This window comes from Bombina bombina, chromosome 1, assembly GCF_027579735.1.
Source record: "Bombina bombina isolate aBomBom1 chromosome 1, aBomBom1.pri, whole genome shotgun sequence".
NCBI lineage: Eukaryota > Metazoa > Chordata > Amphibia > Anura > Bombinatoridae > Bombina > Bombina bombina.
In genome coordinates, this window is record NC_069499.1 from 1,001,706,140 (window position 1) to 1,001,721,444 (window position 15,305).

Below are 15,305 nucleotides of genomic sequence, written 5' to 3' on the forward strand. Positions count from 1 at the left end.
AAAAAAAATTAGGCAAACACAAACAACTTCCGGCGTCAAGTTTGGCGCCCGAAATGACAAACAGAATTTTTTGCGCCAAAAAAGTCTGCGCCAAGAATGACGCAATAAATTGAAGCATTTTCAGCCCCCGCGAGCCTAACAGCCCACAGGGAAAAAAGTCAATTGAAACAATTTTTAAGGTAAGAAAAAAATGATTATTCATATGCATTATCCCAAATAATGAAACTGACTGTCTGAAATAAGGAATATTGAACATCCTGAATCATGGCAAATATAAGTTTAAAGACATATATTTAGAACTTTATAAATAAAGTGCCCAACCATAGCTTAGAGTGTCACAGAAAATAAGACTTACTTACCCCAGGACACTCATCTACATATACTAGATAGCCAAACCAGTACTGAAACGAGAATCAGTAGAGGTAATGGTACATAAGAGTATATCGTCGATCTGAAAAGGGAGGCAAGAGATGAATCTCTACGACCGATAACAGAGAACCTATGAAATAGATCCCGTAGAAGGAGACCATTGAATTCAAATAGGCAATACTCTCTTCACATCCCTCTGACATTCACTGCACACTGAGAGGAAAACCGGGCTCAAGCCTGCTGCAAAGCGCATATCAACGTAGAATCTAGCACAAACTTACTTCACCACCTCCACGGGAGGCAAAGTTTGTAAAACTGAATTGTGGGTGTGGTGAGGGGTGTATTTGTAGGCATTTTAAGGTTTGGGAAACTTTGCCCCTCCTGGTAGGAATGTATATCCCATACATCACTAGCTCATGGACTCTTGCTAATTACATGAAAGAAAAGATATTTACACCATATCTTATGATAAATTTTCCTGGTAACAGGCTTTCGAGCCTGAATCAAGGTATTTATGACTGACTCAGAGAAACCCCGCTTTGATAGAATCAAGCGTTCAATCTCCAAGCAGTCAGTTGCAGAGAAATTAGATTTGGATGCTTGAATGGACCTTGAATCAGAAGGTCCTGTCTCAATGGCAGAGACCATGGTGGAAGGGATGACATGTCCACCAGGTCTGCATACCAAGTCCTGCGTGGCCATGCAGGCGCTATCAAAATCACAGATGCTCTCTCCTGTTTGATTCTGGCAATCAGACGTGGAAGGAGAGGGAAAGGTAGAAACACATAAGCCAGGTTGAACGACCAGTATACTGCTAGAGCAACTATCAGTAAAGCCTGAGGATCCCTTGACCTGGAGCCGTAACGAGGAAGTTTGGCGTTCTGACGAGACGCCATCAGATCCAACTCTGGTGTGCCCCATAGCCGAACCAGCTGAGCAAACACCTCCGGATGGAGTTCCCACTCCCCCGGATGAAAAGTCTGACGACTTAGAAAATCTGCCTCCCAGTTCTCTACACCTGGGATAAAGATCGCTGACAGATGGCAAGAGTGAGCCTCTGCCCATTGGATTATCCATGAGATCTCTATCATCGCTAAGGAACTCTTTGTTCCGCCCTGATGATTGATATAAGCCACAGTCGTGATGTTGTCCGACTGAAACCTGATGAATCTGGCCGAAGCCAGCTGGAGAGCATTGAATATCGCTATTAATTCCAGAATATTTATCGGTAGGAGAGACTGCACCCCAGCCCAGAAGACTGGCGTCTGTCGTCACTATAACCCATTCTGGCCTGCGGAAACACATTCCCTGGGACAGATGATCCTGTGACAACCACCAAAGAAGAGAGTCTCTGGTCTCTTGATCCAGATTTATTTGAGGAGATAAATCCACATAATCCCCATTCCACTGATTGAGCATGCATAGTTGCAGTGGTCTGAGATGCAAGCGAGCAAACGGAACTATGTCCATTGCCGCTACCATTAGTCCGATTACCTCCATACACTGAGCCACTGACGGCCGAGGAATGGAATGAAGAGCTCGGCAGGTGGACAAAATCTTTGATTTCCTGACCTCCGTCAGAAATATTTTCATGTCCACCGAGTCTGAGTCCCTAGAAATTAAACTCTTGTGAGGGGGGAAAGAACTCTTTTTTACGTTCACTTTCCACCCGTGAGACCTTAGAAAGGCCAACACTAAGTCCGTGTGAGACTTGGCTAGTTGGAAGGACGACGCTTGAATTAGAATTTCGTCTAGATAAGGCACCACTGCTATGCCCCGTGGCCTTAGAACAGCCAGAAGGGACCCTAGCACCTTCGTGAAGATTTGCGGCGCCGTGGCCAACCTGAAAGGAAGAGCCACAAACTGATAATGCTTGTCCAGAAAGGCGAACCTGAGGAACTGTTGATGATCTTTGTGGATAGGAATGTGCAGATACGCATCCTTTAATTCCACGGTGGTCATATATTGACCCTCCTGGATCAATGGTAAGATAGTCTGAATGGTCTCCATCTCGAAAGATGGAACTCTTAGGAATTGGTTTAGGATCATGAAATCCAGAATTGGTCTAAAGGTTCCCTCATTTTTGGGAACTATAAACAGATTGGAGTAGTAACTCTGCCCCTGTTCTGCTTTTGGAACTGGGCAGATCACTCCCATGGTAAAAGGGTCTTCTACACAGCATAAGAACGCCTCTATTTTTGTCGGGTTTACAGACAATTGAGAAAGATGGAACCTCCCCCTTGGAGGGGAATCCTTGAAATCTAGAAGGTATCCCTGGGTTACAATTTCTCCTGCCCAAGAATCCTGTACGTCTCTTGCCCAGGTCTGAGCAAAGAGAGAGTCTGCCCCCTACTAGATCCGGTCCCGGATCGGGGGCTACACTTTCATGCTGACTTAGTGGCAGCAGCAGGCTTTTTGGCCTGTTTACCCTTCTTTCAAGCCTGACTAGGTCACCAGGTTGGCTTGGATTGAGCAAAGTTCCCCTCTTGCTTTGCAGCATGGGAAGAGGTAGAGGGACCACTCTTGAAGTTTCGAAAGGAACAAAACTTATTTTGTTTGGTTTTGTATGACCCTTCCCTCCAGTAATGTCTGAAATGATCTCTTTCAATGCAGGCCCGAATAGGGTCTTACCTTTGAAAGGGATGGACAAAAGCTTAGATTTAGATGACACATAAGCTGACCAGGACTTAAGCCATAACGATCTACGCGCTAAAATGGCAAAACCTGAATTCTTAGCCGCTAATTTAGCAAGATGAAAAGCGCCGTCTGTAATAAAAGAATTAGCCAACTTAAGAGCCTTAATTCTGTCCAAAATATCATCTAGTGGGGTCTCCATCTGAAGAGCCTCAAACCAAAAGGCAGCTGCAGTGGTTACAGGAGCAATGTATGCTATAGGTTGAAGAAGAAAACCTTGATGAACAAAAAATTTCTTTAGGAGACCCTCTAATTTTTTTATCCATAGGATCAATGAAAGCACAACTGTCTTCAATAGGTATAGTTGTACGCTTAGCCAGGGTAGAAATAGCTCCCTCCACCTTAGGGACCGTCTGCCATGAGTCCTTTATGGTGTCAGAAATGGGAAACATTTTCTTAAAAACAGGAGGGGGAGAGAACGGAATACCTGGTATATCCCACTCCTTAGGAACAATGTCCGAAATCCTCTTAGGGACCGGAAACACATCAGTGTAAACAGGAACCTCTAAATATTTGTCCATTTTACACAATTTCTCTGGAACTACAATAGGGTCACAATCATCCAGAGTAGCTAAAACCTCCCTGAGCAATAAGCGGAGGTGCTCTAGCTTAAAGGATTACTTTCTGTTATAATTTTTAAGCTAAACAACTAACATATTAAAGTTAATAAACATTAATTAAAACCTACTGACCTATATTTTCTCCAAAACGAAGTTTCATAACGTTCTAAAAGTTATATCTTTTATTCGCCGATGATGTCACGTTATCCTGCCCACTATTTTCAGCACTGAGTGTTCAAAATACTTAAACCAATAACTTTGTGTTTAAAGCGCCATTTTGAAACCTAGGTATTGTAAACGGATTGGTACAGAGCAAAGGATACCCACGGAGTGGGTTTGGAAAACAATTAAATTTGCAGACAAGATTTCTGATATACGGTAGAGATATGTTAATGAAATGCTATTGATAAAAAGTGTATTTGGGGTAGTTAGTTAGTAACAGGCATAGAAAATATTTACTTACAGTGGCCATTTAAATGCCATCATATATGAATCTGTCTGAGACAACATCTGTCCTGAATCAGAAATCTCTCCCTCAGACAGCAAATCCCTCATCCCTACTTCAGAACATTGTGAGGGAAAATCGGCTACGGCTACTAAAGCGTCAGAAGGCTCAGCATTTGTTTTCAACCCAGAGCTACTGCGCTTCCCTTGCAACCCAGGCAGCTTAGATAAAACCTCTGAGGGTAGTATTCATAACTGAAGCCATATCTTGCAAGGTGAAAGAATTAGACGCACTAGAAGTACTTGGCGTTGCTTGTGCGGGCGTAACTGGTTGTGACACTTGGGGAAAACTAGATGGCAAAACCTGATTTCCTTCTGTCTGAGAATCATCTAATGCCAAACTTTTATAAGTCAAAATATGCTGTTTGCAATTTAGACATATCAGAACAAGTGGGACACATTCTAAGAGGGGGTGCCACAATGGCTTCTAAACAAATTGAACAATGAGTTTCCTCAGTGTCAGACATGTTTAACAGACTAGTAATAAAGCAAGCAAGCTTGGAAAACACTTTAATGGAAAAAACACAATTTGCAAAAACGGTACTGTGCCTTTAACAGGAAAAAAAGGCATACACAAACTGCAAAACAGGTTAAAATTGCTTCAATTTTTCTGAAATTTTAACAGTGTACCCACTAAGCTTTAGAAGGATTGCACCACAAGTTAATAAGCAATAAACCCCCCAAATGAAAAAAAACGGATTGAAATATGTCTAAAACCGGTTAAAAACCTTATTAGCACCTTGCCACAGCTCTGCTGTGGCCCTACCTGCCCTTAGGAAGCGATAATATGGGGCTTAAAGCTTCAATTAGTCCCTCAGAAGACTCTCAGGACCTCAGAAGTTGGTTGCTACTTGTAAATGTAGGCCCCGCCCACCTCACTCAATGTTGCTGGGGCCTACACAAAACTAACAAAGCCTGCCTGAAAGCCATGTGGGTTATAAACAACCCCAAAGAACCCTCAAGAAAATGTCCCATAAAACAGAAAATGTTACTCCCAGACACAAAAACGTTTGTCCCAAACTCACATAAACTGAGTGCCCACAAAAAAATTAACCCATTATGCAAGCTAGTAAAAAACATAATTTATGCTTACCTGATAAATTTATTTCTCTTGTAGTGTATTCAGTCCACGGGTCATCCATTACTTATGGGATATATTCCCTTCCCAACAGGAAGTTGCAAGAGGATCACCCAAAGCAGAGCTGCTATATAGCTCCTCCCCTCACATGTCATATCCAGTCATTCGACCGAAACAAGACAAGAAAGGAGAAACCATAGGGTGCAGTGGTGACTGGAGTTTTAATTAAAATTTAGATCTGCCTTAAAAAAGACAAGGCGGGCCGTGGACTGAATACACTACAAGAGAAATAAATTTATCAGGTAAGCATAAATTATGTTTTCTCTTGTTAAGTGTATTCAGTCCACGGGTCATCCATTACTTATGGGATACCAATACCAAAGCTAAACTACACAGATGATGGGAGGGACAAGACAGGAACTTAAACGGAAGGAACCACTGCCTGTAGAACCTCTCTCCCAAAAACAGCCTCCGAAGAAGCAATAGTGTCAAATTTGTAAAATTTTTAAAAAGTGTGAAGCGAAGACCAAGTCGCAGCCTTGCAAATCTGTTCAACAGAGGCCTCATTCTTAAAGGCCCAGGTGGAAGCCACAACTCTAGTGGAATGAGCTGTAATTCTTTCAGGGGGCTGCTGTCCAGCAGTCTCATAGGCTAAACGTATTATGCTACGAAGCCAAAAGGAGAGAGAGGTTGCCAAAGCTTTTTGACCTCTCCTCTGTCCAGAGTAAAGGACAAACAGGGAAGAAGTTTGACGAAAATCTTTAGTTGCCTGTAAATAGAACTTCAGGGCACGGACTACGTCCAGATTATGCAAAAGTCGTTCCTTCTTTGAAGGAGGATTAGGACATAATGATGGAACAACAATCTCCTGATTGATATTCCTGTTAGAAACTACCTTAGGTAAAAACCCAGGTTTAGTACGCAGAATTACCTTGTCTGAATGGAAAATCAGATAAGGAGAATCACAATGTAAGGCAGATAACTCAGAGACTCTTCGAGCCGAGGAAATAGCCATCAAAAACAGAACTTTCCAAGATAAAAGCTTAATATCAATGGAATGAAGGGGTTCAAACGGAACACCTTGAAGAACTTTAAGAACCAAGTTTAAGCTCCACGGCGGAGCAACAGTCTTAAACACAGGCTTAATCCTAGCCAAAGCCTGACAAAAAGCCTGGACGTCTGGAACTTCTGCCAGACGTTTGTGTAAAAGAATAGACAGAGCAGAAATCTGTCCCTTTAACGAACTAGCAGATAAGCAACTTTTCTAAACCCTCTTGTAGAAAGGACAATATCCTAGGAATCCTAACCTTACTCCATGAGTAACTCTTGGATTCGCACCAATATAAATATTTACGCCATATCTTATGGTAAATTTTTCTGGTAAAAGGCTTCCGTGCCTGTATTAAGGTATCAATAACTGACTCCGAGAAGCCACGCTTTGATAGTATCAAGCGTTCAATCTCCATGCAGTCAGCATCAGAGAAATTAGATTTGGATGGTTGAAAGGACCTTGTATTAGAAGGTCCTGCCTCAGAGGCAGAGACCATGGTGGACAGGACGACATGTCCACTAGGTCTGCATACCAGGTCCTGCGTGGCCACGCAGGCGCTGTCAGAATCACCGATGCTCTCTCCTGTTTGATCTTGGCAATCAGTCGAGGCAGCAGCGGAAACGGTGGAAACACATAAGCCATGTTGAAAACCCAAGGGGCTGCTAGAGCATCTATCAGCGCCGCTCCCGGGTCCCTGGACCTGGATCCGTAACGGGGAAGCTTGGCGTTCTGGCGAGACGCCATGAGATCCAGTTCTGGTTTGCCCCAACGATGAACCAGCTGAAGGAACACCTCCGGATGAAGTTCCCACTCCCCCGGATGAAAAGTCTGGCGACTTAAAAGTCCGCCCCCCCAGTTCTCCACGCCTGGGATGTAAATCGCTGACAGGTGGCAAGAGTGAGACTCTGCCCAGCGAATTATCCTTGAGACTTCTAACATCGCTAGGGAACTCCTGGTTCCCCCTTGATGGTTGATGTAAGCCACAGTCGTGATGTTGTCCGACTGAAATCTGATGAACCTCAGTGTTGCTAGCTGAGGCTAAGCTAGAAGAGCATTGAATATTGCTCTTAACTCCAGAATATTTATTGGGAGGAGTTTCTCCTCCTGAGTCCACGATCCCTGAGCCTTCAAGGAATTCCAGACTGCGCCCCAACCTAGAAGGCTGGCATCTGTTGTTACAATCGTCCAATCTGGCCTGCGAAAGGTCATACCCTTGGACAGATGGACCCGAGAAAGCCACCAGAGAAGAGAATCCCTGGTCTCTTGATCCAGATTTAGCAGAGGGGACAAATCTGAGTAATCCCCATTCCACTGACTGAGCATGCATAATTGCAGCGGTCTGAGATGCAGGCGTGCAAATGGCACTATGTCCATTGCCGCTACCATTAAGCCGATTACTTCCATGCACTGAGCCACTGACGGGCGTGGAATGGAATGAAGGACACGGCAAGCATTTAGAAGTTTTGATAACCTGGACTCCGTCAGGTAAATTTTCATCTCTACAGAATCTATAAGAGTCCCTAGGAAGGTGACTCTTGTGAGTGGTAATAGAGAACTCTTTTCCACGTTCACCTTCCACCCATGCGACCTCAGAAATGCCAGAACTATCTCTGTATGAGACTTGGCAATTTGAAAACTTGACGCTTGTATCAGAATGTCGTCTAGATACGGAGCCACCGCTATGCCTCGCGGTCTTAGAACCGCCAGAAGTGAGCCCAGAACCTTTGTAAAAATTCTCGGGGCCGTAGCTAACCTGAAGGGAAGAGCTACAAACTGGTAATGCCTGTCTAGAAAGGCAAATCTTAGGTACCGATAATGATCTTTGTGAATCGGTATGTGAAGGTAGGCATCCTTTAAGTCCACTGTGGTCATGTACTGACCCTCTTGGATCATGGGTAGGATGGTTCGAATAGTTTCCATTTTGAATGATGGAACTCTTAGGAATTTGTTTAAGATCTTTAAGTCCAAGATTGGTCTGAAGGTTCCCTCTTTCTTGGGAACTACAGACAGATTTGAGTGAAATCCTTGCCCTTGTTGCGTCCGCGGAACTGGGTGGATCACTCCCATTACTAGGAGGTCTTGTACACAGCGTAGAAATGCCTCTTTCTTTATTTGGTTTGCTGATAACCTTGAAATATGAAATCTCCCTTGTGGAGGAGAAGCTTTGAAGTCCAGAAGATATCCCTGAGATATGATCTCCAACGCCCAGGGATCCAGGACATCTCTTGCCCACGCCTGGGCGAAGAAAGTCTGCCCCCCACTAGATCCATTTCCGGATAGGGGGCCATCCCTTCATGCTGTCTTAGTGGCAGTAGTAGGTTTTCTGGCCTGCTTGCCCTTGTTCCAGGACTGGTTAGTTTTTTCAGGCCTGTCTGTAACGAGCAATAGTTCCTTCCTGTTTTGGAGCGGAGGAAGATGATGCTGCTCCTGCCTTGAAGTTTCGAAAGGCACGAAAATTAGACTGGCCTTTGATTTGGCCCTGTCCTGAGGAAGAGTATGACCCTTACCTCCAGTAATGTCAGCGATAATTTCTTTCAAGCCGGGCCCGAATAAGGTTTGCCCCTTGAAAGGAATATTAAGCAATTTAGATGTCACGTCAGCTGACCAGGATTTAAGCCATAGCGCTCTGAGCGCCTGGATGGCGAATCCGGAGTTCTTAGCCGTTAGTTTAGTTAAATGTACAATGGCATCAGAAACAAATGCATTAGCTAGCTTAAGTGCTTTAAGCTTATCCATAATTTCATCCAATGGAGCAAGAGTCCATGAGCTAGTGACGTATGGGATATACATTCCTACCAGGAGGGGCAAAGTTTCCCAAACCTCAAAATGCCTATAAATACACCCCTCACCACACCCACAAATCAGTTTAACGAATAGCCAAGAAGTGGGGTGATAAGAAAAAAAGTGCAAAAGCATATAAAATAAGGAATTGGAATAATTGTGCTTTATACAAAAAAATCATAACCACCACAAAAAGGGTGGGCCTCATGGACTCTTGCTAATATGAAAGAAATGAATTTATCAGGTAAGTTCTTACATAAATTATGTTTTCTTTCATGTAATTAGCAAGAGTCCATGAGCTAGTGACGTATGGGATAATGACTACCCAAGATGTGGATCTTTCCACGCAAGAGTTACTAGAGAGGGAGGGATAAAATAAAGACAGCCAATTCCTGCTGAAAATAATCCACACCCAAAATAAAGTTTAATGAAAACATAAGCAGAAGATTCAAACTGAAACCGCTGCCTGAAGTACTTTTCTACCAAAAACTGCTTCAGAAGAAGAAAACACATCAAAATGGTAGAATTTAGTAAAAGTATGCAAAGAGGACCAAGTTGCTGCTTTGCAAATCTGATCAACCGAAGCTTCATTCCTAAACGCCCAGGAAGTAGAAACTGACCTAGTAGAATGAGTTGTAATCCTTTGAGGCGGAGTTTTACCCGACTCAACATAGGCATGATGAATTAAAGATTTCAACCAAGATGCCAAAGAAATGGCAGAAGCTTTCTGGCCTTTTCTAGAACCGGAAAAGATAACAAATAGACTAGAAGTCTTTCGGAAAGACTTCGTAGCTTCAACATAATATTTCAAAGCTCTAACAACATCCAAAGAATGCAACGATTTCTCCTTAGAATTCTTAGGATTAGGACATAATGAAGGAACCACAATTTCTCTACTAATGTTGTTGGAATTCACAACCTTAGGTAAAAATTCAAAAGAAGTTCGCAACACCGCCTTATCCTGATGAAAAATCAGAAAAGGAGACTCACAAGAAAGAGCAGATAATTCAGAGACTCTTCTAGCAGAAGAGATCGCCAAAAGGAACAAAACTTTCCAAGAAAGTAATTTAATGTCCAATGAATGCATGGGTTCAAAAGGAGGAGCTTGAAGAGCCCCCAGAACCAAATTCAAACTCCGAGGAGAAATTGACTTAATGACAGGTTTTATACGAACCAAAGCTTGTACAAAACAATGAATATCAGGAATATTAGCAATCTTTCTGTGAAAAAGAACAGAAAGAGCAGAGATTTGTCCTTCCAAGGAACTTGCGGACAAACCTTTATCTAAACCATCCTGAAGAAACTGTAAAATTATCGGAATTCTAAAAGAATGCCAGGAAAAATGATGAGAAAGACACCAAGAAATATAAGTCTTCCAGACTCTATAATATATCTCTCTAGATACAGATTTACGAGCCTGTAACATAGTATTAATCACAGAGTCAGAGAAACCTCTTTGACCAAGAATCAAGCGTTCAATCTCCATACCTTTAAATTTAAGGATTTGAGATCCTGATGGAAAAAAGGACCTTGCGACAGAAGGTCTGGTCTTAACGGAAGAGTCCACGGTTGGCAAGAGGCCATCCGGACAAGATCCGCATACCAAAACCTGTGAGGCCATGCTGGAGCTACCAGCAGGACAAACGAGCATTCCTTCAGAATCTTGGAGATTACTCTTGGAAGAAGAACTAGAGGCGGAAAGATATAGGCAGGATGATACTTCCAAGGAAGTGATAATGCATCCACTGCCTCCGCCTGAGGATCCCGGGATCTGGACAGATACATGGGAAGTTTCTTGTTTAGATGAGAAGCCATCAGATCTATTTCTGGAAGTTCCCACATTTGAACAATCTGAAGAAATATCTCTGGGTGAAGAGACCATTCGCCCGGATGCAACGTTTGGCGACTGAGATAATCCGCTTCCCAATTGTCTATACCTGGGATATGAACCGCAGAGATTAGACAGGAGCTGGATTCCGCCCAAACCAGAATTCGAGATACTTCTTTCATAGCCAGAGGACTGTGAGTCCCCCCCTGATGATTGATGTATGCCACAGTTGTGACATTGTCTGAAAACAAATGAACGATTCTCTCTTCAGAAGAGGCCAAGACTGAAGAGCTCTGAAAATTGCATGGAGTTCCAAAATATTGATTGGTAATCTCACCTCCTGAGATTCCCAAACGCCTTGTGCCGTCAGAGACCCCCACACAGCTCCCCAACCTGTAAGACTTGCATCTGTTGAAATTACAGTCCAGGTCGGAAGAACAAAAGAAGCCCCCTGAACTAAACGATGGTGATCTGTCTACCACGTTAGAGAGTGTCGTACAATCGGTTTTAAAGATATTAATTGAGATATCTTTGTGTAATCCCTGCACCATTGGTTCAGCATACAGAGCTGAAGAGGTCGCATGTGAAAACGAGCAAAGGGGATCGCGTCCGATGCAGCAGTCATAAAACTGAAAATTTCTATGCAAAAGGCTACCGAAGGGAATGATTGTGACTGAAGGTTTCGACAAGCTGAAATCAATTTTAGACGTCTCTTGTCTGTCAAAGAGAGTCATGGACACTGAATCTATCTGGAAACCCAAAAAGGTTACCCTTGTCTGAGGAATCAATGAACTTTTTAGTGAATTGATCCTCCAACCATGATCATGAAGAAACAACACAAGTCGATTCGTATGAGATTCTGCTAAATGTGAAGACTGAGCAAGTACCAAGATATCGTCCAAATAAGGAAAAACCACAATACCCTGTTCTCTGATTACAGACAGAAGGGCACCGAGAACCTTTGTAAAAATTCTTGGAGCTGTTGCTAGGCCAAACGGCAGAGCCACAAACTGGTAATGCTTGTCCAGGAAAGAGAATCTCAGAAACTGATAGTGAGCTGGATGAATCGGAATATTCAGATATGCATCCTGTAACTCTATTGTAGACATATAATGCCCTTGCTGAACAAAAGGCAGGATAGTCCTTATAGTTACCATTTTGAATGTTGGTATCCTTACATAACGATTCAATATTTTTAGATCCAGAACTGGTCTGAAGGAATTCTCCTTCTTTGGTACAATGAAGAGATTCGAATAAAACCCCAGCCCCTGTTCCAGAACTGGAACTGGCATAATTACTCCAGCCAACTCTAGATCTGAAACACATTTCAGAAATGCTTGAGCTTTCGCTGGGTTTACTGGGACACGGGAAAGAAAAAATCTCTTTGCAGGAGGTCTTATCTTGAAACCAATTCTGTACCCTTCTGAAACAATGTTCTGAATCCAAAGATTGTGAACAGAATCGTTCCAAATTTCTTTGAAAAAACGTAATCTGCCCCCTACCAGCTGAGCTGGAATGAGGGCCGCACCTTCATGTGGACTTAGAAGCTGGCTTTGCTTTTCTAGAAGGCTTGGATTTATTCCAGACTGGAGATGGTTTCCAAACTGAAACTGCTCCTGAGGATGAAGGATCAGGCTTTTGTTCTTTGTTGAAACGAAAGGAACGAAAACGATTATTAGCCCTGTTTTTACCCTTAGATTTTTTATCCTGCGGTAAAAAAGTTCCTTTCCCACCAGTAACAGTTGAGATAATAGAATCCAACTGAGAACCAAATAATTTATTACCCTGGAAAGAAAGGGAAAGTAGAGTCGATTTAGAAGACATATCAGCATTCCAAGTTTTAAGCCATAAAGCTCTTCTAGCTAAAATAGCTAGAGACATAAACCTGACATCAACTCTGATAATATCAAAAATGGCATCACAGATAAAATTATTAGCATGTTGAAGCAGAATAATAATGTTATGAGAATCATGATCTGTTACTTGTTGCGCTAAAGTTTCCAACCAAAAAGTTGAAGCTGCAGCAACATCCGCCAAAGATATAGCAGGTCTAAGAAGATTACCTGAACACAAATAAGCTTTTCTTAGAAAGAATTCCATTTTCCTATCTAGAGGATCCTTAAAGGAAGTACCATCTGCCGTAGGAATAGTAGTACGTTTAGCAAGGGTAGAAATAGCCCCATCAACTTTAGGGATTTTGTCCCAAAACTCTAATCTGTCGGACGGCACAGGATATAATTACTTAAAACTTTTAGAAGGAGTAAATGAATTACCCAAATTATTCCATTCTCTGGAAATTACTTCAGAAATAGCACCTGGAACAGGAAAAACTTCTGGAATAACTACAGGAGATTTAAAGACCTTGTCTAAACGTTTAGATTTAGTATCAAGAGGACCAGAATCCTCAATTTCTAATGCAATTAGGACTTCTTTAAGTAAAGAACGAATAAATTCCATTTTAAATATGAAGATTTATCAGCATCAACCTCTGAGACAGAGTCCTCTGAACCAGAAGAATCATTAGAATCAGAATGATGATGTTCATTTAAAAATTCATCTGGATAAAGAGAAGTTTTAAAAGATTTTTTATATTTACTAGAAGGAGGAATAACAGACATAGCCTTCTTAATGGATTCATAAACAAAATCTCTTATGTTATCAGGAACACTCTGAACATTAGATGATGAGGGAACTGCAACAGGTAATGGTACTTTACTAAAGGAAATATTTTCTGCATTAACAAGTTTGTCATGACATTTAATACAAACAACAGCTGGAGGAACAACTACCAAAAGTTTACAGCAGATACACTTAGCTTTGGTAGTTCCAGCACCAGGCAGCGATTTTCCTGAAGTTTCTTCTGACTCAGATGCAACGTGAGACATCTTGCAATATGTAAGAGAAAAAACAACATAAAGCAAAATTGATCAAATTCCTTAAATGACAGTTTCAGGAATGGGAAAAAATGCCAAAGAACAAGCTTCTAGCAACCAGAAGCAATGAAAAATTAGACTTAAATAATGTGGAGACAAAAGCGACGCCCACATTTTTTTAGCGCCAAATAAGACGCCCACATTATTTGGCGCCTAAATGCTTTTGGCGCCAAAAATGACGCCACATCCGGAACGCCGACATTTTTGGCGCAAAAGAACGTCAAAAAATGGCGCAACTTCCGGCGACACGTATGACGACTGAAACGGAAAAGATTTTTTGCGCCAAAAAAGTCAGCGCCAAGAATGACGCAATAAAATGAAGCATTTTCAGCCCCCGCGAGCCTAACAGCCCACAGGGAAAAAGTCAAATTTTTAAGGTAAGAAAAAATGATTGATTCAAATGCATTATCCCAAATATGAAACTGACTGTCTGAAAAAAGGAATGTTGAACATCCTGAGTCAAGGCAAATAAATGTTTGAATACATATATTTAGAACTTTATATAAAAGTGCCCAACCATAGCTTTAGAGTGTCACAGAAAATAAGACTTACTTACCCCAGGACACTCATCTACATGTTTGTAGAAAGCCAAACCAGTACTGAAACGAAAATCAGCAGAGGTAATGGTATATATATATATATATATATATATATATATATATATATATATATATATATATATATATATATAAGAGTATATCGTCGATCTGAAAAGGGAGGTAAGAGATGAATCTATACGACCGATAACAGAGAACCTATGAAATAGACCCCGTAGAAGGAGATCATTGAATTCAAACAGGCAATACTCTCTTCACATCCCTCGCACGCTGAGAGGAAAACCGGGCTCCAACCTGCTGCGGAGCGCATATCAACGTAGAATCTAGCACAAACTTACTTCACCACCTCCATAGGAGGCAAAGTTTGTAAAAACTGATTTGTGGGTGTGGTGAGGGGTGTATTTATAGGCATTTTGAGGTTTGGGAAACTTTGCCCCTCCTGGTAGGAATGTATATCCCATACGTCACTAGCTCATGGACTCTTGCTAATTACATGAAAGAAAGCACAACTATCCTCCACCGGGATAGTGGTACGCTTAGCTAAAGTAGAAACTGCTCCCTCCACCTTAGGGACCGTCTGCCATAGGTCCCGTGTAGTGGCATCTATTGCAAACATTTTCCTAAATATAGGTGGTGGGGAAAAGGGCACACCGGGTCTATCCCACTCCTTGCTAATAATTTCTGTAAGCCTTTTAGGTATAGGAAAAACGTCAGTACACACCGGCACCGCATAGTATCTATCCAGCCTACATAATTTCTCTGGAATTTCAACTGTTACAGTCATTCAGAGCAGCTAAAACCTCTCCTAGCAATACACGGAGGTTCTCAAGCTTAAATTTAAAATTAGAGATTTCTGAATCCGGTTTCCCTGGATCAGATCCGTCACCCACAGAATGAAGCTCTCCGTCCTCATGTTCTGCAAACTGTGACGCAGTATCGGACATGGCTCT